The following is a 26408-nucleotide window of genomic DNA, read 5'->3' as shown; positions in this document are numbered from 1 at the left end:
TAGGTTTCACATACCTAATGCTCTTTTCCTGACTGTGCTTCAAATCTATAGCTTTCTTAAACGACACCCATTGCTTACTAGGAAGGTCCCGCTTGCAGTCTGGACCCATTACCATTCCAGTCAGCGGTCTGCTAAGGGTATTTCTGTGTTTTATGATCTCCTCCTCCACACGCCTGCCTCCTCCAAGACGCGGTCCATGCTGAAGTGGGAAGAAGATCTGTGTCAACATTTTACCCCAGAGCAATGGTCCCGAGCCTTGTCCTACACTTTCCAATATTCCCACTGTTCCGCACACTGGGAAATTATGCTGAAAATAGCTAATAGGTGGTATCACACTCCCGATAGGCTAGCTAAGTTCTTCCCTACTGTACCGGATCTCTGCTGGAGGAACTGTGGTCACAGAGGAACGCTGCCCCACATACTATGGGATTGTCCCTCCCTAACGAGTTATTGGCATAGGGTGTTCAGATGTATAGCTGAAGCTACGGGTATTTTAAACCCCCCTAAGAAAGGGTTGGCTCTGTTAAACTTGGGCCTAGACGATTATCCGGCTCAATATAGACAAATGGTTCTACATATTCTCCTAGCCTCCAGAGTGTTGATCTTATGCCGTTGGCAGTCTATTGACATCCCTAGTTTCTCAGATGTGGTTAAATTGGTTAATGACAATTATACTATGGAGAGAGCTTTGGCGTTTGCCTCCCTTTCATACCCGAAATTCAGGTCTGCCTGGGATAAATGGACATACTCCTCCTGATAATTTGATTTGATATTGTGTGCGGGGGGGTGGGGGTGGGAACAGCACCCCTGTGGCAATATGTTCCCACTGGGAGCTGCAGGGATGCCGGCTCGCTCTTCCCCCCTCCTCTCTCTCTCTCGTTTATCTCTAATTCCCAAACACTCACTGGTCCTGACCTGGTTCTCCCCGTGGATCTGTACTGCTAAGGTCAAAGTTGTTGTTTGTGGTTGATGCTTGCTTTTTGTATGTTTGCATACCTTCAACTTCTCTGCAGTCGGAACATTCCCCCCCTCCTCCCCCCCCCACTCCCTCCCGTTCCTTCCCCTCTTGATATATGCATTGGTTTCTTATGTAACCTGTTTTTATGGGTACAGTTTGCCTACTGTGTTCTACTTACCTTTCCTGTATGTTGAATTTCTCAATAAAAAATAATATTCAAAAAAAAGAAAGTTTGAGTCTGGCTTGTAAGATTTATATCACTTAGTCCAGTCTAAAGCAATTCTTATATAAACACTCCTACCACATGCCTTAAAATGCAGTAATTAGTTACAAGATACATATGTCCTTACACTTAATAGAAAAGTATTCTAAGTAAGATTTGTTATTTAGCAAGAATATAAACCCAACATATGGTATACAGATAAGTTCTAAATATGTATATACCTTACATAATATAATGACATTATTATTGCTAATATCTTCTCACGCATAACAATGTATCTTTAAAAATATATAGTTCAAATGAACCTAATGAATACACTATTGTCCATTGTTGCAATACTTACAGACAGACTAACGTCTGGCTAAAATCACCCTTATCTGATGAGATGTCCATGTACCATCTTTTTTATGACTACAAGAAATACAAAGACCTTTGTTGAAATTCTACTCTCTTGTAACAGACATTTTGCAAAAGAACACATATGAACTTTCATTCACCTCCAAACAAGATGGAAGCTATGCTGTTCAAAATCCCTATAATAATTCCATTTTTATTTCTTTTATTTAATCCCCAATAACCCTGACATGGCAGAGAGAAGGTTGGTGCCATTGTCGCATACAACCATTCCTGGCTCAAGCCGTCATGGTGTCAACCATCTCTGATCTCTGCCCACCGGTGTGACTCCTATCCCCTAGACAGACCAACTGGAGCACGGCATGGCATCTTTTAGCCTGACTGCTTGCGTAGCCCCTTGAATGCTTAGGGAGCACTGCTGCTTCAGAGGAAAATTGAGCAGAAGAGGACATGGAGGAAGAAGAAGCGAAGGAGGAGGAGGTGGTGGAGTAGCCAGATGTGGCAGAACCAGCACCAGCTTTTTAAAGGCGTGGTGGCAAAACAAGCTGTAACACTGAACCCTGTCCTGCATCCTTCCCAGCTGCCAGCAGAATTACCCAGTGCGCTGTGAAAGAAATGTAACATCCCTGTCCATGCCTGCTGGACCAAGAGTTAGCAGTAATGTGCACCTTCCTGATGACTGCTCTGTCCAACGAGGCCAAAACACTACCTTCCACATGACGGTAGAGAGCCGGAATGACCTTACGCGAAAACAAATGCCTTTTTGGTACCTGCCACTGTGATACAGCACATTCCACAAATTTGCGAAAAGGAGCAGAGTCTACCAGATGAAAAGGCAGCAATTGTAATGCTAGCAATTTGGCCAAGCTAGCATTAAGACGCTGAGCATGTGGATGGCTGGGACAGTATTTCTTTCTATGGTTCAGCAACTGGGGTAGTGAAATTTGCCTGCTGCTCAAACCAAGCAGTGGTGTACTGCTAGCAGATTGGGGCACGTCTCTGTGGCACTCATTGCTATACCATCATCCCTCTCAATGCAGGTATTTTAGAACGACACAACAAATAGATGGGTTCAACAAAACAACACATTATGAGTATGAGTATGGGACAGCTGCACCCCTGATATTGACTTATTGGAACTCTACCTATGGCCGTCCATCCCATACAGCTTGACACCACAGGTTTTGGGATCTCTGATTATCCGGTTTCCAGTGCCAGAAATTCTTTGTATATGTTTGCAGGTATTTTAGAAGACATGTGGTATAATAGGGTTAGAAATCACAGATGAGGAGCAAGGTGAAGTGTGCTTGTTTTTATCTTGTAGCTCTTCAGGTGCTGTTGCCAATGGACTCCATGGCAGGTCATCATATGACTTGTCAAGCATGTGGTGCCCAAGCGGCTGGTGTTCTGGCCAAGGTTGATCCACTTCAGACAGATGTTGCAAACAGCAACGCTGCGGTCTACTGCATATGTGCTGAAAAAAGCCCACACTAATGAACTTTTGGAAGTCTGCGCCCTGCACATGTGGAGCTCTGTGCTGTGATGCAATAAGTTGGCTACTCCTATGGCAGCCCCTGGAGCACATCCTACCTTGTTGGAGTTGTCCCTCCTCCTCTTCCTCCCCCTCACTTTCCTCCTCTATCCTGTCAGGCACCCAAGTACAGTCAGTGACCTCATCATCTCCTCCCTCCTTGTCACTGGAGCAAACTTGGCAGTATGCTGCAGCTGCAGCTGTGGGAACATGACTGCTGGGTTCTTCTCCGTCATTGTCACACTCTCTCTCTCTAGGCTCACGTTATTCCCTTCATCAACCTGCGAACCAACATCACAGCTTTAAAATTGCTGCGCATCCTCCAGCAGCATGTCACTGACACTATAATTGAATAGTTCAGGTGACTTCTCTGTGCATGATGGTGGGGCGACAATAGGAGTAGCTGTGGAGAAGAAACCTGTGGAACAGGCCGATTTAGCAGCTGCGGTGGAAGGCAAACTAGTGTGAGCGTTGGTGTCAGAGGACGAGGAGGATGAGGATGGTTTATTTATCCACTCCACCAACCCTTCTACATGTTGTGGCTGAATGACACGACCAGAACTGGAAAAAAAGAACGAGCGTGACCTGCCTGCATAGGATGCACCGTGTCAACTGTGATCACCACTTTTAACTGCTTGCCCTCTTTTCGTGGCCTGTGAGCATCTGCCTCTCCTTGTTTTGGGGGGGGGGTGGGTTATTACTGTTTTAACAATATAGAATATATATATAATGCACTGAACTGACCGATAGATACTGAATGGCCTGCTATCTAATCAATTGTCTTATATATAGATAGAGATCAATATTGGGTATACTGCACTGACCAATAGATACTGAATGGCCTGCTATCTAATCAATTGTACTATATATAGATAGAGATCAATATAGGGTATACTGCACTAACCAATAGATAACCAATGGCCTGATATCTAATCAATTGTCCTATATATAGATACAGATCAATATAGGGTACACTGAACTGAATGATAGATAATGAATGGTCTGATATCTAATCAATTGTCATATATGTAGATAGAGATCAATATAGGGTACACTGAACTGACCGATAGATACTGAATGGCCTGATATCTAATCAATTGTCCTATATATATATAGAGAGATCAATATAGGGTACACTGAACTGACCGATAGATAATGAATGGCTTGATATCTAATCAATTGTCCTACATTGAGATAGAGATCAATATAGGGTTCACTGAACTGACCGATAGATAATGAATGGCCTGATATCTTATCAACTGTCCTATATGTAGATAGAGAGTAATATAGAGTACACTGAACTGACCGATAGATAAGGAATGGCCTGATATCTAATCAATTGTCCTATATATATATATATATATATATATATATATATATATATATATATATATATATAGAAATCAATATAGGGTACATTTAACTGACCAATAGATAATGAATGGCCTGATATCTAATCAATTGTCCTACATTGAGATAGAGATCAATATAGGGTACACTGAACTGACCAATAGATTATGACTGGCCTGATATCTAATCAATTGTCCTATATGTAGAAAGAGATCAATATAAGGTGAGTACACTGAACTGACCGATAGATACTGAATGGCCTGATATCTAATCAATTGTCCTATATATAGATAGAGACCAATACAAGGTACACTGAACTGACTGATAAATACTGAATGGCCTGATATCTAATCAATTGTCCTATATAGAGATAGAGATCAATATATGGTATATAGTCTATGGTATTTACTGAATATACTTCACTATCTGATCTCTTAACTTGTAAAAAGCACAAATCTCTCTCCTTGCTTAACTTACTGCTAGCAATTTCTCTAATTAGACTACACTGCACTGTCTGATGAACTGCAAATGACTGTCCTCTCCCTGCCTCAAAGAGGATCCTCTCCCTGCCTCAACTACTTGCTATCTCGCCCACACAGTCACACTACATGTGGCTGCTGTGCGAGCAGCCTTTTTATAGTGTGGGGCGTGTACTTAGCCCCTGAGCCATGGTTGGCTAAAGGCAGCCTGCCTTTGTTCAATCATGGCAGAGATTATTTGATTGGCCAAAGCATGGAGGTCTGGGTGCATGCTTTGGCCAATCACATCATGGATGCGGGCGTTCAAATTTCCTGCAAAGAAGCACATTTGTTCGTCATTCGACGAACGAGCGAACAGCCAATGTTTGAGCCGAACTCAAAGCTCATCCCTAATCTCTAGCATCTTTTTATCATTTTCATATAACGTAAATAAATTTTTCGGAGATATAACACAACATCTTTATAGACTGTGAATTTGTCCATGCCATTTATCGGGGAAAAGGACATCCCTCATTGTAGCAACTGGATATGGTGGGGCTCTAGAGGAAAATGAGATAAATTGATATTAACCTTCATATCTTTTGTGTGTGTGTTACTTTTTCCTCTAGTCCCTTTGACTTCTCTGGCTTGTCCTCTCCCTCCCCTGTCTCTGCTTCTGACCTCCCTGTTTGCCTTGTGCTTTGCTGCTTAAAAAAGAGCTTTGATTTCGGGGGTGCCCATATATATTTCCCTCTGACGCCCCCCCCCCCCCCCGTTTCTAAAAGTAAATGTTTTTGGAGTAACATCTTCATCCGTACTACTTGGTAATTTGTCTCCTTTAGACCGTGATCTGGAACGGCAGGGTCGTCTTCTAGATCTACTTCTATTGCAACTAATTGTCAGATCAAATATCTGGTCTCTTTCCCAATTGTCTAGTTCACATCTGTATTTAGATTGTTTAGTTACCTTTAAATTATGTTGTGATTTCTCAGTTTCTTTTTTGAGAAGCTCATTTTGTTTTCGAAATTCCTCAGTGTCCTTAAATGATTCCAAGCCTTAAGAGCTCTCTTCAATTAATTTAGTGAGCTCTAACAGCTGAATCTTTTCCTCTTCAACTATCAATCTCATCACCCCCACACCATGTTCAATACACAATGCTTTCCATTTAGAAAGGAACCAATTGTTTTGTAAATGTTACATAGTTACATAGTTAGTGAGGTTGAAAAAAGACATCAGTCCATCCAGTTCAACCTATGAGGTGTGTGTGTGTTTGCTTTTAACCGTACATTGTATACCCCTGTATGTTGTGGTCGCTAAGGTGCCCATCTAATAGTTTTTTGAAACTATCAATGCTCCCTGCTGATACGACTGCTTGTGGAAGAGAATTCCACATCATTACCGCTCTTACAGTGAAGAAGCCCTTACGCATTTTAAGGTTAAACCGCCTCTCCTCTAGTTTTAGTGAGTGGCCACGTGTCTTATTGTATCTCCTTTCTCTGAATAGTTTGTTCCTTATGCTTGGGTCGCCAGTACAGTATTTGTACATTGATATCATATCCCCTCTCAAGCATCTCTTCTCCAGAGAGAATAGGTTCAGTGCTTGTAGTCTTTCCTCATAGCCGATGTCCTCCATTCCCCTAATTATTTTTGTTGCCCTTCTCTGGACTCTTTCCAATTCCAGCACATCCTTCCTGAGGACCGGTGCCCAGAACTGGACAGCATACTCCAGATGTGGCCAGACCAGAGTCTTGTAGAGTGGGAGAATAATCTCTTTATTTCTGGAGTGAATCCCCTTTTTTATACATCCCAGTATTCTGTTGGCTTTGCTTGCAGCGGCTTGGCATTGCATGCCACTGCCAAGACTGTTGTCTACCAGTACCCCCAAGTCTTTTTCCATCCTAGACTCACCCAGAGGTTCCCCCCCTAGTGAGTAGCTTGCTTTCTGGTTTCTGGCCCCCAAGTGCATTACTTTACATTTTTCAACATTAAACCTCATCTGCCATGTAGTTGCCCACCCCGTTATTTTGTTCAGGTCCGCTTGTAAGGTTTCCACATCCTGCATAGAAGATATTGGCAAGCTTAGTTTAGTATAATCCGCAAATACTGAGATTGTACTAGATATCCCCTCCTCCAGATCATTTATGAATAAATTAACCACCTTGGCGGTAATCCCGAGCGTGACTCGGGGTGGAATTTTTTATTGCAGGATCAGTAACCCCGAGTCACGCTCGGGGTGGATGTGCAGAGAGCGCAGCTGTGTTCTCTTACCTTCTCCTGGCGATCCAGCGATGATCTCTCATTGCTGAGATCGCCAGCCGAGAGTCCCGCCGCTCCTCCGTCCTCCGTCGGTCTGATCACTTCCTAGTTCCGTTCCCTGCAGCAGTAATGCTGCATGGGAGCGGAACTAGGGAGGGAAATTTAAAAAAAAAAAAAAAAACATTACACAAAACACATTTTATATTATATATATATATATATATATATATATATATATATATATATATATATATATATATGTATATATATATATATATATACATATATATATATATATATATATATATATATATATATATATATATATATATATATATATATATATATATGCGCACACACACATATATATATATATATATATAATTATATTATTGATTCAATTATAATTCATGCGTTATATTATATATATATATATATATATATGTGTGTGTGTGTATATATATATTTATATATATATATATATATACACACACACACATATATCTATATATAATATATAATGCATGAATTATAATCTAATCAATAATATAATTTTATTATATATATTATATATTAAATAATAAAATAATATTATTGATTCGATTATAATTCACGCGTTTGTGTTTCAAATTTATCACATCTGGGATGTCTACTAGACTCTTGTTTTGGTCAGGTTTAAGTCAGTAATTACTAAGAATTGTAGGCCTATAATACATAACGCCAAATTTCCATGAAAACGATTGTACCGCTTTTGGTATGTAATTCCTGACATAATCATACCGCCAGGGAGGTTAAACAGGATTGGTCTAATTCTGCTGGTATAACTTTATCTCGTAATAAGATAATTTTGTGTTCAATATATGTTTCCAAAAAGGAGACATCCCATTTTCTATTTAAATGTTTTATCAGCAGTTTTTTACGTTCTTTAAACGATTCCTCACCTCTTCCTCCTGGTTAACGGCCAAAGTAAAGTCTTTTTGAAAGGCAGATTTTATATCTTTATCAATTTCATCTTCTAACACAAATGCCATAATTCTTTCCCCCCAAGAAGCAATTAATTGGTCGCCTTTATGGCAAATTTAACTCAACCAGGCTAGTTCCTTAATGGCCATTAGAAAGGATCACCTGTGATCCCAAAACCTTTAGCATAAACAAAATATGTAACAATCAGGCCAGTTATTTAAAGAGTTATCCCAACATTGCCATCACCTATTGGTGTTTGACAGCATAGCTAAATAATACATACAAAAAAAACCCCGTATAGACACAGGTAACAAGAAGCTATAATGTTAACAAAGAAAATAGGCTGTGGGATATGTTTAAAGAATACAAAATAGCTTTATTCCAAATAAATACAATGTATATGAAGGCCTGGTGGAAAGGAAATCTCTGCCTCTTGGCCTATGCCATAGGTGACAAATAACAATGAACAGAAGACAGCACACAAAACAACATGAATACCAATATATACAGCCGGCCGGACGCCAGGTGCCTCTTGTATATAGATAAATTCCCATGGCATACACCATATAATGTGATACTAATAATTGTGATATGCTAGGGGTCCCTATATGTGCTAGCCCCTGGGAGCTTAAACTCTGGAGATGGAGAAGAGGGATGGTGAATACTGCCTGGACAGAAAGAGGAAGGAAGAAAAAAAAAAATCAATGGGTGAAATGGAGTGGTGCTGGATATCTCAGCCATATGGGTCTTAGTGCCATGATGACCCTGACCTTTACAGTGTCTGTAGGAGATAATATCCACCTGTGATTAAGAAGGGGGCTCCTAGTGAGAACTGTAGGCTCTCCTATACGGTATAAATTGTATATAAATCTCTATTTTTTTTCCTGTGAGATATTCTCTGAATGCCCATAGAGGATGGATCGTTTAGGATAGTAATACCTGGGGACACAGTTTTTCACAAAGTGTGCTTGGTAGGAATCGGAGTCAAAAAAGCACAATTTGCTTATATCAATGGCTAGAAAGTGTAAGTCCAGTCAGAGCTGGGTCGTGAGTACTTTACCCTGCTGATCACTGAATCCCTGCCGTGCTGCTCCGTCCTACATGTATGTATGCTGTTCCCCCTGCCCATACTGATCCATGATAGAAAACTACAAAATATCTTCTTCTTGCCGGCAGACACCTTATCTTCGGTTGAATAGCCCAGCTGAGCGTGCACCTCGCTCTAGTTTCTCCTGGTCTGCCACCTTCCGTGGATGCTAGGGGCGCTGTTGCGTAGCTTCGTCTGGACGTCTGGTGATTTGCTGCTAGTTCCTTTTAAATACATCACCATAGCTGGCAGGATCACCCTATAGCATTAAAGGAACAGACTGCCATGTTACTCAATTAATGTCAAAAAGGTCCATTGGTAATATTCACTGATGAAATATGTCAACTATTTTGCAAAACTAATAATTCTGATAGAGAGTGGCCATTAACTCTAGAGTGGAGTATAGATCTGGGGGAAGGGGAGGAAAAAGGAAAAAAACTAAAAATACTAACACTTCCAGAGATAATTCTTCACTAGAATCACATACTATGCAATTATACACACAACAAGCATAACATTCAGCTTTCACAACTCTGATGTCTCCAGCTACTGTTGGGGCAATCCCTAAATCTAATGCCAAACGTGGAGAGTCAAAATGACAATTTGCATTTACAGGGACCCGGAAAATTCAACAGGAAAACTCCAAACTCTAGATTATTAATTTATTAACTACACATGAAGCTGAGGTATTGTATTTGGGGTTAGGTTTTTGCCCCAACACAAATATCACACATTTCGATATAATAAAGGATTTGAATTTGTTTGCACAGAAGCTTACATATAAAAATACATATTTGACAAAGACCAACAGAAAAAGACAAAGGACAAAGACATGTCTGACCTTTTGGAAAGACTTTACAGTCTGAGATTATTGAGCATTAAAGGACTTGATGCAATTAGTTGAAGAAAATGAGGGTGTAGACCAAGTGACCTTGAATCGGATGCAGGGGAGGAGAACAGTTTTTCCTCCCGGCCTCTGGTTGGGAATGGACTTGGATATACACCCACCCCCCAACCATCAACTGGCACCTATTCCCTCAAAAGAAGTCCAGTAAATTTCCCCCACTCTAATCTAACTCCAACATATGGGCCTTTTTTTTGCTAGCGCTGATATAGAGAAACTAAAACATCCCAAAACGATGTTTGTTTTTTTGCCGGATCTGAACGGTCCCCCCAGGCATTCTTATGGGGTGTCGGATGGCAGCGGAGACATGTCCGCTGACATCCGACCCGATCCGATCTGTCAAATATGGACGGATGGAAACCCTATTTTCCATCCGTCCAGCCGATCGGATGAGAACGGATCGACGGTCCGTTCCCATCCGATTTCCCCCATAGAGATGCATGGGGAACTGACAGCTGTGTCTCCGCACACAGCGTGGAGACACAGCTGTCCTCCTGCTGCTCAGCGGGGGATCGGCGGATCGATCCCCTGCTGAGAAAAACGGAATCCGTCCGACAGACGGATAGTGTGAAAGGGGCCTAAGTAATAATTCCCAGATAGTTAGTAAACCTTCAGATAAAGCGGGAAATGCGATAATTATTGATATCCTACAATACAGAAATATGTGCTGGGATATATTAAAAAACCAAAAATGGTATAGATGGATAACAGAAGAATAAATGCTTGTCTTTCAAAATGTATTTACAGCCTTAATTTATGGGACTTATGTTGGCGGTGTAATCGATAAAGATACATTTTAATATATTCAAATACAACATACACAAAACTCCAACATTTTACACCCTTCCAAAAACCGACAGAAAAGTGTCAAACTCACCAGGCAGACCAATTAGTTCAGGGATAGGATCCTATACCGAACTAGAGAGTAGATTGGTAGACCAACATTTTCACCATCATGTAATAAGGCTATCCTCCTATATTCCAGATACCCCTGATCTTCTTAGAGCACTAGATGATGTAATTCTTCCTCCAGGATATCTACTGATTGCTCTGGATATTGAGGCTTTATATTCCTCAATTCCACAAGAACTAGGAATTAAAACAGTCTCAAAATTTCTTCAAGAGATGGGATCACATCATGATATATACAATCAGTTCATACTTGATGTTTTTTCTCATATTCTGAAGTACAAATTGCTCACGTTTAATGGCTCTCATTTCCTCTAGGTGCCAGGAGTGGCTATGGGCACTTGTTGTGCCCCTTCTTATGCCAACCTGCACCTGGGGGGATGGAAGGTGGGAACTGTTTTAAAACGAGGGCCTCTTGATGTACCTGACACATGTACTTTGATGGTTCATGTACATCGATGGTGTGCTCATCTTGTGGTCTGGAACAATATACGTATTTCAACAATATTTTTAATAAGCTCAAGTATAATTCACTCAATTTGAAGTTCACAATGTCATACAGTGATACGTAAATTTACTTTTTGGACACCACCCTGATTATACAGCAAGATGGACTGATTGATACCACCCTCTACAGGAAGCCAATGGCGGGGAGTACAATACTACATGCCGAAAGTGCCTACCCACAAGCACTAATTAATAGCATTCCCTTTTCCCAATATTTGAGGCTTAAACGCAATTGCTCTGATGAAGAGTGAAGCTAACAAAATACGTAACCGCTTACTCATCAGAGGATACACTAAAACTACACTTAAAAAAGCGTTTATAAAGCCAACTTAAAGACACGACAAGAGCTCCTATTCAACAAAAATAAGAGAGCTGGAAAAGAAATAACTAGATTGATTACGACATACTCTAATCAACACGCTCAAATCAGGAGAATACTAGAAAAGAATTGGAGTCTTATCACTAGTGACCCCATACTCAACAAGTATCTGGGCAATATGCCTGAGATTGTATCTAGACGATCTACCTTGCTAAGCGACGGTATGGTTAGTAGCCGCTATAGTAGACCGAAAACGAACCACAATGAACGTATGGGATTATTTCAATGTGGAAGATGTGCCTTTTGCCCTTGGATAGTAGAAGGCTCATCCTTCAGGTTACCAAACGGAAAAAGTATGTCAGTCAAACAACATATCTCCTGCCAGACTAGGGGAGTCGTATACATTATGTTATGCCCCTGTGGAGCATTTTATGTGGGTAAGACTATAAGGCCCTTTTGGAAAATAATTTCCGATTATATTTCATACATCAGAAATGGCCAAATAAACACCCCAATTGGAGGACATGTAGAGCATGGATGTGGCCTGTGCGTGGGGTGTGTTCTTAGTCTGGGGCTCCGCCTTGCGTCATTAGATCGGTGATCGGTGGTGTGGGCGGGTCTTCAGGTGTATGGCAGCCGCCTCCACTGTCTGATGGCTCTACCCGTCATTTCCGGTAATGGCGCGTCATGCGTGGGCTCACGGAGGTGACGTGGTCAGGCGTCATGTTGCATGACGCAGCCACGGTCGGCGTCCTATTTAGGATGCCAATTGTTGGGCAGAGGGGACCAAATATAAGAGACACAATGGCCTACACTAGCAGGACTGGGGACAACCAAGCACATTGATCCTAATGGAGAAGGTAGGACTCAAGGGGATATTTTTGGCACGCTCTTCCAATGAACTTTAACAGCGATGATCTTAGATACCACTACTTACTTTATCTAGTGTGCACGCAGCTGAATCTAGATATATTAACCTGTGGAAAAATACCAGCTGGTAAATTATGCTGATGAACCCCCTTTGGGGCCCAGCTGAAGAGATCATCAAAAACTCTGCTCTGGAGCGTATTGGGGCTTTAATTCAGCATGAGGCACCACCCAAACAATAGTTTAAAAAGGTATTTTCAACGCTTTAAGCAGAGGACATAGTTCAAGGTGCCTATGTAAGTATACACAAATATATTTGTTATATAATTCTCTTTGAGCTCACAGTGACATAGGAGTTTTCTCCTTCCATTGGAATCTGCACAACTCACTCTTTTGGAAATCTGATCAAGTGGATAGCCATATATGAGAGTGGCCACATAGTAAGTGCCCTTTTGCTATCAATAGTATACATCTATAGGCCATACTTAATAAATATATAATCATTCTATAACATTATTGGTTGGTTGTCCCCTATCTGAAGTCCCTGTTGTGGTCCCGGCGCCCACCCAGGGAGAGTTATGTGCATGTGGGGTTGTCATTGGAGGTGGGTTGTGTTTGCGTCTGACAATAGTTTTAATAGATGACTCCTTATGAAATGAAATAAGAACATTGATTGTAAATGATGCTGTCTTTCCCCATAGATGTGTACTATGTGGTCTTTGCAGCCCTGATGAAGCAATCTGCGAAATGCATTGGCATTGGAAGACCTCACACTCATAGTGCTCCACTATTGATTTCAAGCCCGCATGCATAACTCTATGGGAATTTTATAGAGTATAGATGTTCTAGTACTTCGTTAATTTATGTTCCTTTTAATCTTTTTTAAATAAACTTTTTTAGATGTTGTCTAATTTTGTATGCTCCTCTTACTGGCCTGCACAGTCCGAGACCTTTTCCCTTTCTCGTCTACGTGTATACAAAACGGATGATGGCCATTATGTTATAGTTATCTCTAAAGATAACATGGAGAGAGGATCCTTAGGAGCACCCTAGAGTACTAAGGGTCCTTACACACAGGCTTTCTGCCTGACGGACTCTGTTTTGCTCAGCTGAGCAGGCAGATGACAGGTCCATCTCCGCTTACTTTGCAGAGACAGATCTGTCAGAGCCCCTGCTCCCCTCTATGGGAGACGCCTGTCCGTTTTCATCCAATCCGATTCTCCAGACAGATGGAAAATAGGGTTTCCATTCATCTGGATTTCACGGACAGGATCTGATCAGATAGCAGCGGGTGTCAGAGGACACGTCACCGCTGGCGTCCGCTGCTTCATAGGGCTGCATGGAGCATCTGGTCAGGTCCGCCTGAAAAACCGACAGGCTGACCTGATCGGAAAGCTTATGTGAAAGGGGCCTTACTTTCATCAGAGAGAGCATTGGACTGGGAAAAAACACAGATGACCCCTAGAGGCAAGCTGAATACACAGCGTTACCATTGGGGACTTATTATTTCTGGTTAATTAAACACTTCTGGACCGGAAGGTTTTACCTCCTTAATGACCAGGCCATTTTTTGCAATTTAGCACTGTGTGATTTTAACTGGTAATTGCACAGTCATGCAATGCTGTACCCAAACAAAATTGATGTCCTTTTTTTCCCACAAATAGAGCTTTCTTTTGGTGGTATTTGATCACCTCTATGGTGTTTGTTTTTTTGCGATAAACTTGGAGAAAAAAATTACATTTTCTACTTTTTCTTATAAAAAATATCCAATAAACTCAATTGTTGTCATATATGTAGGCCAAAATGTATTTAGGTACATGTCTTTGATAAAAAAAATCTCAATAAGCGTATATTTATTGGTTTGCGCAAAAGTTATAGCGTCTACAAACTATGGTGTATATACTGGAATTTACACAGCTTTTACTTTCTGACTGCCTATCTCATTTCTTGAAGTGCTAAAACGGCCAAGCAGTACAATCCCCCCCCCCCCCCCCAATGACCCCTTTTTGGAAAGTAGACACCCCAAGGAATTTCCTAAGAGGCATGTTGAGCCCATTGAATATTAAATTTTTTTGTCACAGGTGTTTGAAAAATGACAAAAAAAATAAAAAACATTTTTTTACACAAAGTTGTCATTGAAATTATATATTAATCACGCATGTCAGGGGTATATGTGGAATTACACCCAAAAATACATTCTACTGAGTATGGGGAAACCCCATGTGTGAGACTTTTTGGCAGTCTAGCCACATACAGGACCCTGAAAACCAATCAGTGCCTTCAGGCTTTCTAAGGGTGTAAATTGGTGATTTCACTCCTCAATACCTATCAGATTTTCTGAGGCCATGAAATGCCAAGATAGCACAAAACCCCCTAAAATGACCCCTTTTCGGAGAGTAGACACCCTAAGCTATTTGCTGAGAGGCATGTTGAGTCCATGGAATATTTTATTGTTTGCCACATGTTTTGGGAATATGACAATTTTCTTTTCTTTTCTTTTTTTTTACACAAAGTTGTCAATTAAATTATTAATTTCTCACACATGCCATGGGTATATGTGAAAAGACACCCCAAAATACATTCTGCTGCTTCTCCTGAGTATGAGAATACCCCATGTATGAGACTTTTTGGCAGTACAGGACCCCGAAATCCAATCACTGCCTTCAGGCTTTCTAAATGCGTAAATTGTTAATTTCACTCCTCAATACCTATCACAGTTTCGGAGGCCATGAAATAACTGTGGTGGTGAAATCACCTCCTACAGCACTGCAATCATTGATTTATGTATATGCTGAGAGCAAACGCTGTTGCTGTCAGAATAAACAAATGAGTGCTGCAGCTGGTGTTAGTACCTCCAAAGCAAACAATGGTTAACAATAAAACCCAGTAACAGTAAAACATTACAATATAATAGTATACAGTGCAGTAAAACAGTAGAATGGTGGTATCTGCAAAGAAAACTCTGGTTACCAATGAAAAACACAGCAACAATAAAGCATTACATTAAAATAGCATACAGTACAGTAGAATGGTGGTATCTGCAAAGAAAACTATGAAAAACCATAACAATAAAACATTACAGTATAATAGTATTTTGTAAAGTACAGTAATTTTTTTTTTTAACTTTTTTCACACTTTTTTGTAACTGTAAAAGAACTGTTCAAGGCTAGGGTCTCTCAAAATGGGAAAGCCATCTAACATCTTTCGAGACCCTGTGTAAAATTGTGCCCTACACTGTGCCGTGCAGTACCCTATACTAATACTCCACTAGTGTGTGGTAGTGATGGAAACAGTCCCCAATGCAAGGACCAGGTTGGCCAGGAAAGGAGGAACAAAAATAGCAGGTGTCACGCCTATATCCGTGTTTTCTACAGACACAACATCTTCTTTGCAGTGGTCTTTGGGTAGGGGTACCAGGGAGGACATCCGGAAAATGCCTCTCGTGCAGCCGGCTCACTGCATCTGGATTGTGAATTTGGAACACAACACCTTCTGGATACAGAAGGGCTGTGATGATCTCTTCCTGGAATTTTAGGAAGGATACACTTCTTCCTGACTCTTTGAATAGCATAAGCGTTCAGCAGAGCCCATTGGAATAAGTATAGACACACTTTTTTGTACCAGCCTCTGGCTTAACGGGCAATAATTACGGCGCCATCATCTGGTGATTAAAGTCCACCCCTCCCATGTTAAGGTTGTATTCGTGGACACAGAGGGGCTTCTCAACAACACTAGTCGCAGTTGAAATTTGGACTGTCGTATCTGTGTGAATAGAGGACAGAACGAAAACATTCTGTGTGTCCCTCCACTCCACTGCAAGCAATTTATTACACTTCAAGCAGGCTCTCTCCCCCCGTCTAAGTCGGGAATCTACAAGCCGTTGGGGGAAGCCCCGGCGATTAGGTCGCATGATGCCACATGCACCAATTCCAAAATAAAAAAGGAGACTAAAAAGTGGTACGCTTGTGTAATATTTGTCCACGTATAACATAGTTGCATAGTTACATAGTTAGTCAGGTTTAAAAAGACACAAGTCCATCTGGTTCAACCAAAAAAAAGCAAAAAACAGTATTGAAAACCCAACCATACAATGTCATATACACAAACACAATCCTATACCCGCTGTTGATCCAGAGGAAGGCGAAAATAAACCCCAGCAAAGCATGATCCAATTTGCTACAGCAGGGGAAAAAAATTCCTTCCTGATTCCCCGAGAGGCAATCAGATATTCCCCGGATCAACTTTACCTAAAAAAATGTTTAATACCCATTTATATTATGTACACCTAGGAAAGAATCCAGACCATTTTTAAAGCAATCTAGTGAGCTAGCCAGAACCACCTCTGGAGGGAGTCTATTCCACATTTTCACAGCTCTTACAGTGAAGAAACCTTTCCGTATTTGGAGACGCAATCTGTTTTCCTCTAGACGTAAAGAGTGAACCCTTGTCCTCTGTGTTGACCTTAAAGTAAACAGCTCAACACCAAGTTCACTATATGGACCCCTTATGTATTTATACATGTTGATCATATCCCCCCTTAATCTCCTCTTCTCAAGAGAGAATAAATTCAGTTCCTCTAATCTTTTCTCATAGCTGAGCTCCTCCATGCCTCTTCTCAGTTTGGGCACTTTCTCCAGTTCCCCCCGATATCCTTTTTAAGAACTGGTGCCCAAAACTGAACTGCAAATTCCAGATGAGGTCTAATCTGTACTAATTGATTTGTACAGGGGCAAAATTATATCACTCTCTCTGCAGTCAATGCCTCTGTTGATACAAGAAAGGACTTTGCTTGCTTTGGAAACAGCAACTTGGCATTGCATGCTATTATTAAGCTTATGATCTACCAGAACACCCAGATCCTTCTCCACTATGGATTCCCCCAGTTCTACTCCACCTAGTATGTATGATGCATGCTTATTCTTAGCCCCCAAGTGCATAACTTTACATTTATCAACATTAAACCTCATTTGCCATGTAGTTGCCCAATGAAACAGTGCATTGAGGTCAGCTTGTAAGTTGGAGACATCCTGTAAAGAAGTTATTCCACTGCAAAGCTTGGTGTCATCTGCAAAGACTGAAATGCTACTTTTAATCCCAGACCCTATATCATTTATAAAGATATTAAAAAGTAAGGGTTCCAACACTGAACCTTGGGGTACACCACTGATAAATTTTGACCATTCAGAGTAAGAATCATTAACCACTACTCTCTGAATTCTATCTTTTAGCCAATTTTCTATCCAATTACAAACTGATCTTTCCAAGCCAGTAGACTTTACCTTACACATTAGCTGTGTGTGGGGAACTGTGTCAAACACTTTTGCAAAATCCAAGTATACTACGTCCACAGCCACCCCTCTTTCCAAGGTTTTACTTATCTCCTCATAAAAAGAAATCAGGTTTGTTTGACAACTTCTGTCTCTCATGAATCCGTGCTGTCTGTTGCTTAAAATATTTTTTTCCAGCAAGAACTCATCTATGTGGTCTTTTATTAAACTCTTCAATATCTTCCTGACTATAGAAGTTAAACTAACAGGTCTATAGTTACTTGGCAAAGTCTTTGATCCCTTTTTAAATATAGGCACCACATTGGCCCTACGTCAATCCAGTGGTACTATTCCAGTCCTTAACGAGTCCTCAAAAATTAGAAACAAAGGCTTAGGCTCCATGTACACGGGACGCTGGAAATGGCCGTTTAGGAGCAGTTGGGCGTTTTTTTCAGAAGCCCCTGAACCCATCTACATTTTATCTTATCTGTCCATGTACACCAGGTCGTTTACAGTCATTTGCAGGCAGTTGCGTTCAGGGACTGTTTTTAGAACGCAATTATTTGCGTTCGAACGTGTGTTTCCCGGCATTTCAAACGCACAAACGCGTCCGAACGCGTCTGAACGCGTCCGAACGCGTCTGAACGGGATGACCCGCGTTTAGCGTTCGCGTTTTTCCATTTTAAAGGGGAATCATTTTTTTGACCTCTAGGAACGCTTCTAAACGCAAACGCCCGCAAACGCTGCTAAACGCCCGCTAAACGCGGGTACAAACGCGACTGAACGGACGTTTCAAACGTCCTAAAAATTCCAGCATTCAAAGGGACTTTTAACAACGTCCCATGTACATGGAGCCTTAGAAATTACAGCGCTCAGTTCTTTTAGGATGTGTGGGTGGATGCCATCTGGTCCAGGTGCTTTATCCACCCTTATTCTGTCTAAATATTTCTGGACCATATCACTTTTGAGCCATTGTGGATCATTTGGGGCTGTGTCAATACCGTCCTCATTATGGTCATGAGCTTCCCCATGCTCCTTTGTATATACAGAGCTGAAGAAAGTATTTAATAAATTTGCCTTCTCTTTGTCCCCAGTCATCCACTCCTGATTATTTTGTAATCAATAGTACCCCTTTCCGAATAAAGGTGACACCAAATCCCAAACAATCTTGCCACTGCTCCCCATGTAGTCTGGGCAGTTGGGGGGCTCTACATTGCTATCTTTTCCCTCATAAATCCAGAAACTACATGTATAGCCTGTTGCCCTGGCACAGAGCTTATACATCTTGACCAGATCTTGCTGGGAAGAGACTGTTTGAAAGTAAGGCGGACAGAAATTTTAATCAGGGACTCACCAACGCAGACAGATTGTTGGAGCTTATACAAGGCTGCAAACTTCTGGTTGTAGTGATTTACAAGGGGCCGAATTTTGTGGAGCCGGTCATATCCAGGGTCATCCCTGAGGACGACAGAGTTCATTGTCAGTGAAGTGCATGAACCACAAGATTTTTGCACGTATCTAAGGTCTGGCCATGGAAGCAGAGAACACAGGCATATGATGAGTTGGTTCGCGCAGCCGAGTAACCTTTCCATAGAAAATCTGCGGCGGGCAGTCGGCTACAGGTTGAAGCAACCTTCAGATGAGAGGCCAGAGAGCACAGCGGTGTCACTGGGAAGAAGGTAAGAATACACTTTTATATGAACAATAACAATCAAATTGTGAAGGAACACACTATGAATATATAAAGAGGACTATGTACTATGGACTAGCTGTTATACTCATTGAAATCTTTTACTTATACATATTATGGTATCTGTTAATATTTGAATGTACAGATATTAGGTGCACATTGGCTCTATTTGTGGATTTGCACATTGCACATTATACAGTATCTCACAAAAGTGAGTACACCCCTCGCATTTTTGTAAATATTTTATTATATCTTTTCATGAGACAACACTGAAGAAATGACACTTTGCTACAATGTAAAGTAGTGAGTGTACAGCTTGTATAACCGTGTAAATGTGCTGTCTCCTTAAAATAACTCAACACACAGCCATTAATGTCTAAACCGCTGGCAAAAAAAGCGAGTACATCCCTAAGTGAAAAATGTCAAAATTGGGTACAATTAGCCATTTTCCCTCCCTGGTGTCATGTGAGTCGTTAGTGTTACAAAGTCTCAGGTATGAATGGGGAGCAGGTTTGTTAAATCTGGTGTTATCGCTCTCACTCTCTCATATTAGTCACTGGAAGTTCAACATGGCACCTCATTGCAAAGAACTCTCTGAGAATCAAAAAAAAGAATTGTTGCTCTACATAAAGATGGCCTAGGCTATAAGAAGATTGCCAAGACCCTGAAACTGAGCTGCAGCACGGTGGAAAACCCCATATATCGGTTTAACAGGACAGGTTTCACTCAGAACAGGCCTCGTCATGGTCGACCAAAGGAGTTGAGTGCACATGCTCAGCGTCATATCCAGAGTTTGTTTTTGGGAAATAGACATATGAATGCATTGAAGGGGTGGGGGTTCAGCCTGTCAGTGCTCAGACCATACGCCGCCCACTGCATCAAATTGGTCTGCTAGGCTGTCGTGCCAGAAGGAAGCCTTTTCTAAAGATGATGCACAAGAAAGCACGCAGTTTGCTGAAGATAAGCAGACTAAGGACATGGATTACTGGAACCATGTCCTGTGGTCTGATGAGACCAAATTAACCTTTTTGGTTCAGATGGTGTCAAGCGTGTGTGGCGGCAACCAGGTGAGGAGTACAAAGACAAGTGTGTCTTGCCTACAGTCAAGCATGGTGGTGTGAGTGTCATGGTCTGGGGCTGCATGAGTGCTGCCGGCACTGGGGAGCTACAGTTTATGAGGGAACCATGAATGCCAACATGTACTGTGACATACTGAAGCAGAGCATGATCCCCTCCCTTTGGAGACTGGGTAGCAGGGCAGTATTCCAACATGATAACGACTCCAAACACATCTCCAATATGACCACTGCCTTGCAAAAGAAGCTGAGGGTAAAGGGGATAGACTTGCCAACTGCCAGGCATGTCTCCAGACCTAAACCCTATTGAGTACCTGTGGGGCATCCTCAAATGGAAGGTGGAGGAGCGCAAGGTCTCTAACATCCACAAGCTCCATGATGTCCTCATGGAGGAGTGGAAGAGGACTCCAGTGGCAACCTGTGAAGCTCTGGTGAACTCCATGCCCAAGAGGGTTAGGCAGTGCTGGATAATAATGGTGGCCACACAAAATATTGACACTTTGGGTCCAGTCTGGACATTTCCACTTAAGAGTGTTCTCACTTTTCTTGCCCGCGGTTTAGACATTAATGGCTGTGTGTTGAGTTATTTTGAGGGGACAGCAAATTTACACTGTTATACAAGCTGTACACTCACTACTTTACATTGTAGCAAAGTGTCATTTCTTCAGTGTTGTCACATAAAATATTTACAAAAATGTGAGGGGTGTACTCACTTTTGTAGGATACTGTATATGTGATTATCTATGTGCCATTTATTTTATCTGAGTCCCATGATTAAGTTTGTGGATTTGAACAGTTATTTATTCACTTACAGTTTATTTTCACCTTTTTGCTTAATCATTATATAAAATACACACAGCATATTGCACGATCTAATTGGCAGCGCAGTACTACAGTATTCACTTTATATAATACCAAAAAGGAATGTTGATTTGACTCCACTAACCATTCGAAAATTAAACAAACATTCCATAAATTAGAATTTTCAAACAGATTTCAACTAGTTTATGGCCAGCTTTAGCTAGACAATATCTGAGGAATCAGCTTTGAAAGTCAACTACCATCTATAAACAGCTCAGATTTTAACAAATAACCAGTAACCTCTACCAGCAATCTATGGTTTTTATTTACCCTCCCATTGCCACTGGGGGAGTTTACACACATGTGTAAATCTGGCAAGCCGACTTTTGGCTTTACACTCTTAGAATATTTGTTGTGCCCCCGCCATGTTTGCTAAGCTCCGCACCCCCATCTGTGGACCCAGGACCATGTGATGGGTGCCACCAGGTAAAGGCCAGTGAACATCAGCTTGCTTATATTCCCTAACAAGTAAGAACCCAGAAGCGACATGTATTACATCATTTCAAGGTTTGACTCTTTGACTTTTAGTCCCTTAGGTGACAAAAAATAAAGTTTAGTCAAAGAAAATGTGTAAAATAATAAGTAATACTCAAGCACTTGACACCCCCAAAACATTTTTGAGTCCCTGCCCCACCCCCAAATCCACGCATATACAAACATAAACACATGTGTTGGGGGTGCCTATGTACAACAGCGTCAATTGTGCTACATGTGCTACATATCGCCATGCATACTATAGTGAGAGCAATAATTCTAGGCCCATAATTTCACTAAACTGATGACCTGTAGGGGCTTTTAGAGTTTATGGGAAATTGAGGTTTATAAAGTTTATTTCAGTTTCATCGGCACACACAATTTTAACCACTTAAGTCCCGGAGGATTTGGCTGTTCAAAGACCAGGCCCTATTTTGTGATTCGGCACTGCGTGATTTTAACGGACAATTGCACGCTCGTGGGACGCTGTACCCAAATGAAATCGACGTCCTTTTTTTCCCACAAACAGAGCTTTCTTTTGGTGGTATTTGATCACCTATGCAATTTTTACTTTTTGCGCTATAAACCAAAAAAGAGCTACAATTTTGAAACAATAACAATATTTTTCACATTTTTTTATATGAAATTCTCAAAAAAAATGTAAAAATCAAAATTGTTTAACAATTTATTCCAATTTGTTTTCTGCTACATATTTTTGGTAAAAAAAAATCGCAATAAGCGTATTTTGATAGGTTTGCGCAAAAGTTATTGCGTTTACTAACTACGGGAAAGATTTATTTCATTTTTATTGTTTTTTTTTAACTAGTAATGGCAGCGATCTGCGATTTTTTTGCGGGACTGCGACATTGGGGCGGACAGTTCGGACTCTTGACTGACATTTTTGACATTTTTGGGGGTACCAGTGACATTACTACAGTAATCAGTGCTATCAATATACACTGTTAGTGTAAAAATGACACTGGCAGGGAAGGGGTTAACTTTATTAGTGATCAAAGGGTTAAGTGTGTCCCTAGGGGTATTATTCTAACTGTCAAGGGGCGTGGCTTGTTAGATCATAACAGAGACATACGATCCTACATAGCAGGATCGCATAGCCTCTGTCATGATCTAAGGGAGAATGACTGACGGCTGTGTTTACATCAGCCGTCTGCCTTTCTCCCTCTCCTGCGGGAGATCGCGAGTGGCCGGCGGAAATCGGAGCCGCCGGTCACACGCGCGGGAATGTCAGGGAACGAGCGGGGGCAGGAGCACGCCTCCGGCAGCGCACGCTCGCCCCCTAGAGGCTCGTGGGTGAGTGACGTACCCCTACGTCACTTTGCCCAGGAGGAGCTGACCGCCGCCGTATATAGTCATGCGGCGGTCGGCAAGTGGTTAAGGTTTGACATGTTGGGTATCTATTTGCTCAATGCAACCTTATCTTTTATACTTTAGCAAACATTTTGGTAATATATTGTGTTCAGTGCCCTTAATTTAACGTGAGTGTATTTTTTTACTGAAATGATGTGTTTGATAAACCATTTTGCTAATATCGTATAACATAAAAAACTAGCGCTACCATCATTTTTTTCTAAAGGATCACTGCTTTCAGAAAATGTTTTGGAGAGGTTTAGGTAATCTTCAAGCCTAAAATTATTTTTTGAACGTGTTTTCAGAAAACACAAAAACTGATCTGGCAGTGAAAGGGTTAATATGAGAATTACATAAGTAGAACTTTTCTTATTTTAGATTCCACACAACATGATTCAAAGGCTGAGTTAATGACTCAAACAACAATCCTTGAGTGAGCTTCAGCACCCTGGAGCTCTGTCTACCTTATTGTTTCCTGAACTCTAGCATGTTTTCTAAGTATTCTCATCTGTGAACTGCCTGTTTACTGACTACTTATAACTGATGATTGACCTGACAGACCCTGGCCTATACCCTGGCTTTGTCTGCCCTGCAGCTACTGCTGATATGCTTGTTTTCTTGCCAGCATCTGTCAAGGCTTCTTACTTGAAAATCACTCCTGCAGGAGCTACCTTCTGGTGCTACAGCTGGTTCAAAAGCTGCTCCTACTATGGGAGAAAGACATCTCCGATATGTGGCAATAAGGCCAGGTACAACTTAGTGATCTAGTAGAAATTCTCAAATGTTATTATACTCCTTTAAAACTATATTGCCTTAGTAACCACGGAACTGTAGTAAAAGCGAGCTGCAGTGTAGTTTGCAGTCATTTTATACTGTTTAGAGCATATATTTTTAATAGACTTCAAAGAAAAATCATACCATACATTTTATATTTATATATATATATATATATATATATATATTATAGCTTATGTTTTAGTTCAGATTTTTACTAAGCATTCAATAACACAGTCTGTAGAAGTATATGAGAATTTGTGCATTCTGATAACAGGTATTAAAGAATCCTAAAATAATTGCTTTACCAAAATGCAGTTGCTAAAATCAAGATACTTCTTAACTGTTCAATATGCAAACAATTCACCAACTGAAAGTAAGTGAGTCAGCGATCACTGACATTAGATGAGATCTATATGTGATTAAATGGAAATAAAAATAAAAGTAAAAATATGCAGACTGATAGGAACAGAGAAAAATAAAAATGAAATAATATTATGGTGTTTTAAGTAAATGTAATCCATAAATAGTTGAGAACCACAGGATAACAAGGCCAATGGGAAAACCGCAGGTGGTGACTGGACAGAATACTCACAAGACGGCAGCTCCTTGTTGAGGTATGGGATTTCCTCGCGAACAGAAATAAAAGGAGAAAACAGGGTAAGTAATAACAACAACACTTTATTCAAATAACCATTTTCATCTGAATAAATTGGAGACAGCATATAGAGGTGCTGTGGTATTGTGTGTGGAAATCTAAGATGGTAGACAGGGTGGGCCGGAGGGCTGCTGAGGGTGTGTGGACCCGCTGAAGATAACAACTGGGGCTAACGACATTAGCAAACTCCAAGGCTTCCATCTACGGGTGACCAAAGGTAAAACGGTTTGAGAGAGTAACCACCACTCACACAAGTCCAGACCGCCGCATGAGAGTGCAGGAGAATGGCGGCATCACAGGCTCTCGTGCACCAATACTGGCTGCAACAAGACAGGGCACACAACCTGGGGAGGGGGAGGGCCACAATCAGTTTCTGAGGCCCGCCTCCTTCTTCAGGCTGACCCAACCCCCCAGAGGGGCAGAATATATACCATCATCTGGACGGTGATATAACTAATCAGGTGGGGAAATGGGTGGGGCAGGGCTGTCCTACAAAATGCTCAGCAAAAGCATCCGGATAACCGAGAATCGAGCAGCGATCCGGACGGAGCATGTGGGGGATCGCCAAAGGCAATAATTTAAAAGACAAGTGAAAAATTACATATATAAAAAGGAAAAAGAAGGTAGGTGGGCTTCCATAGTCATCCAATCCACCCATGTCTAATGTACCAAAAAACATGAATTGATGCAATTACCTAAAAATAATTTTATATATATATATATATATATATATATATATATATATATATATATATATATATGTATCAGCGCTGCTCACATAATGGGCAAAATTGTGCTGTTAAATGGCTATTCAATAATATTAATAAATGAATATCTAATAAAGTGTGCGAGGTATAATATAAATAAATATATGTGCAATACTATACTAGTGCAACCAAAAATATCTTCCTGTGTATGGTTTCAAATATACATTATGATTATGATATCAAATAATATTAATAAAGTGCCAAATGCCAAAGTTATAACTTATAGTGCAAGGTGGTAGTGAACAATATACAGAGACAGTAAAAATAATAATAAACAACAGTCCCACAAGGATCTCATCCAATAGGATCCAAAGTGCTCAGTGCTGAGAGTTCCGATAGCAAATACTGATGACAGTTCCACACAAAGTCTTATATATGCATGAAAATTGCTCTGTGCCAGGTGCTTTCAATGTGTGCTCCCCTCTCAGTCCCTCACTCACCGGATACACGGAGTGTAATAGCCCGTAAATATCACTCTCCCTCTCGGGTCAGGTGGATGGGCATCGGATAATGCTGCTATATGAGCACACAATGAAGTGGCAACAGTAGCGTGGCTTCTGGATTCCCAGATCAGCTGTATGTATAAAACAGGCTTTGATTATATAGGCTCCTTCCACGTATTAGTGTTTGGCTGTTAGTGGTATCCAAATCAGGCATATGACCGTATAATCACTCCTCATCCCCACCTCCTCTCCTCCATTTCACTCTCCAAATGTGAACCAGTGTAGATATCACCGGGCAAACAGGCACATTTTGCACTGGATTTTTTTGCATTGGTGCATGCCCA

Source organism: Pelophylax lessonae, assembly GCF_965119305.1.
Source record: "Pelophylax lessonae genome assembly, chromosome: 3".
In the NCBI taxonomy this organism is placed as follows: domain Eukaryota; kingdom Metazoa; phylum Chordata; class Amphibia; order Anura; family Ranidae; genus Pelophylax; species Pelophylax lessonae.
This window is presented reverse-complemented; position numbering follows the sequence as displayed.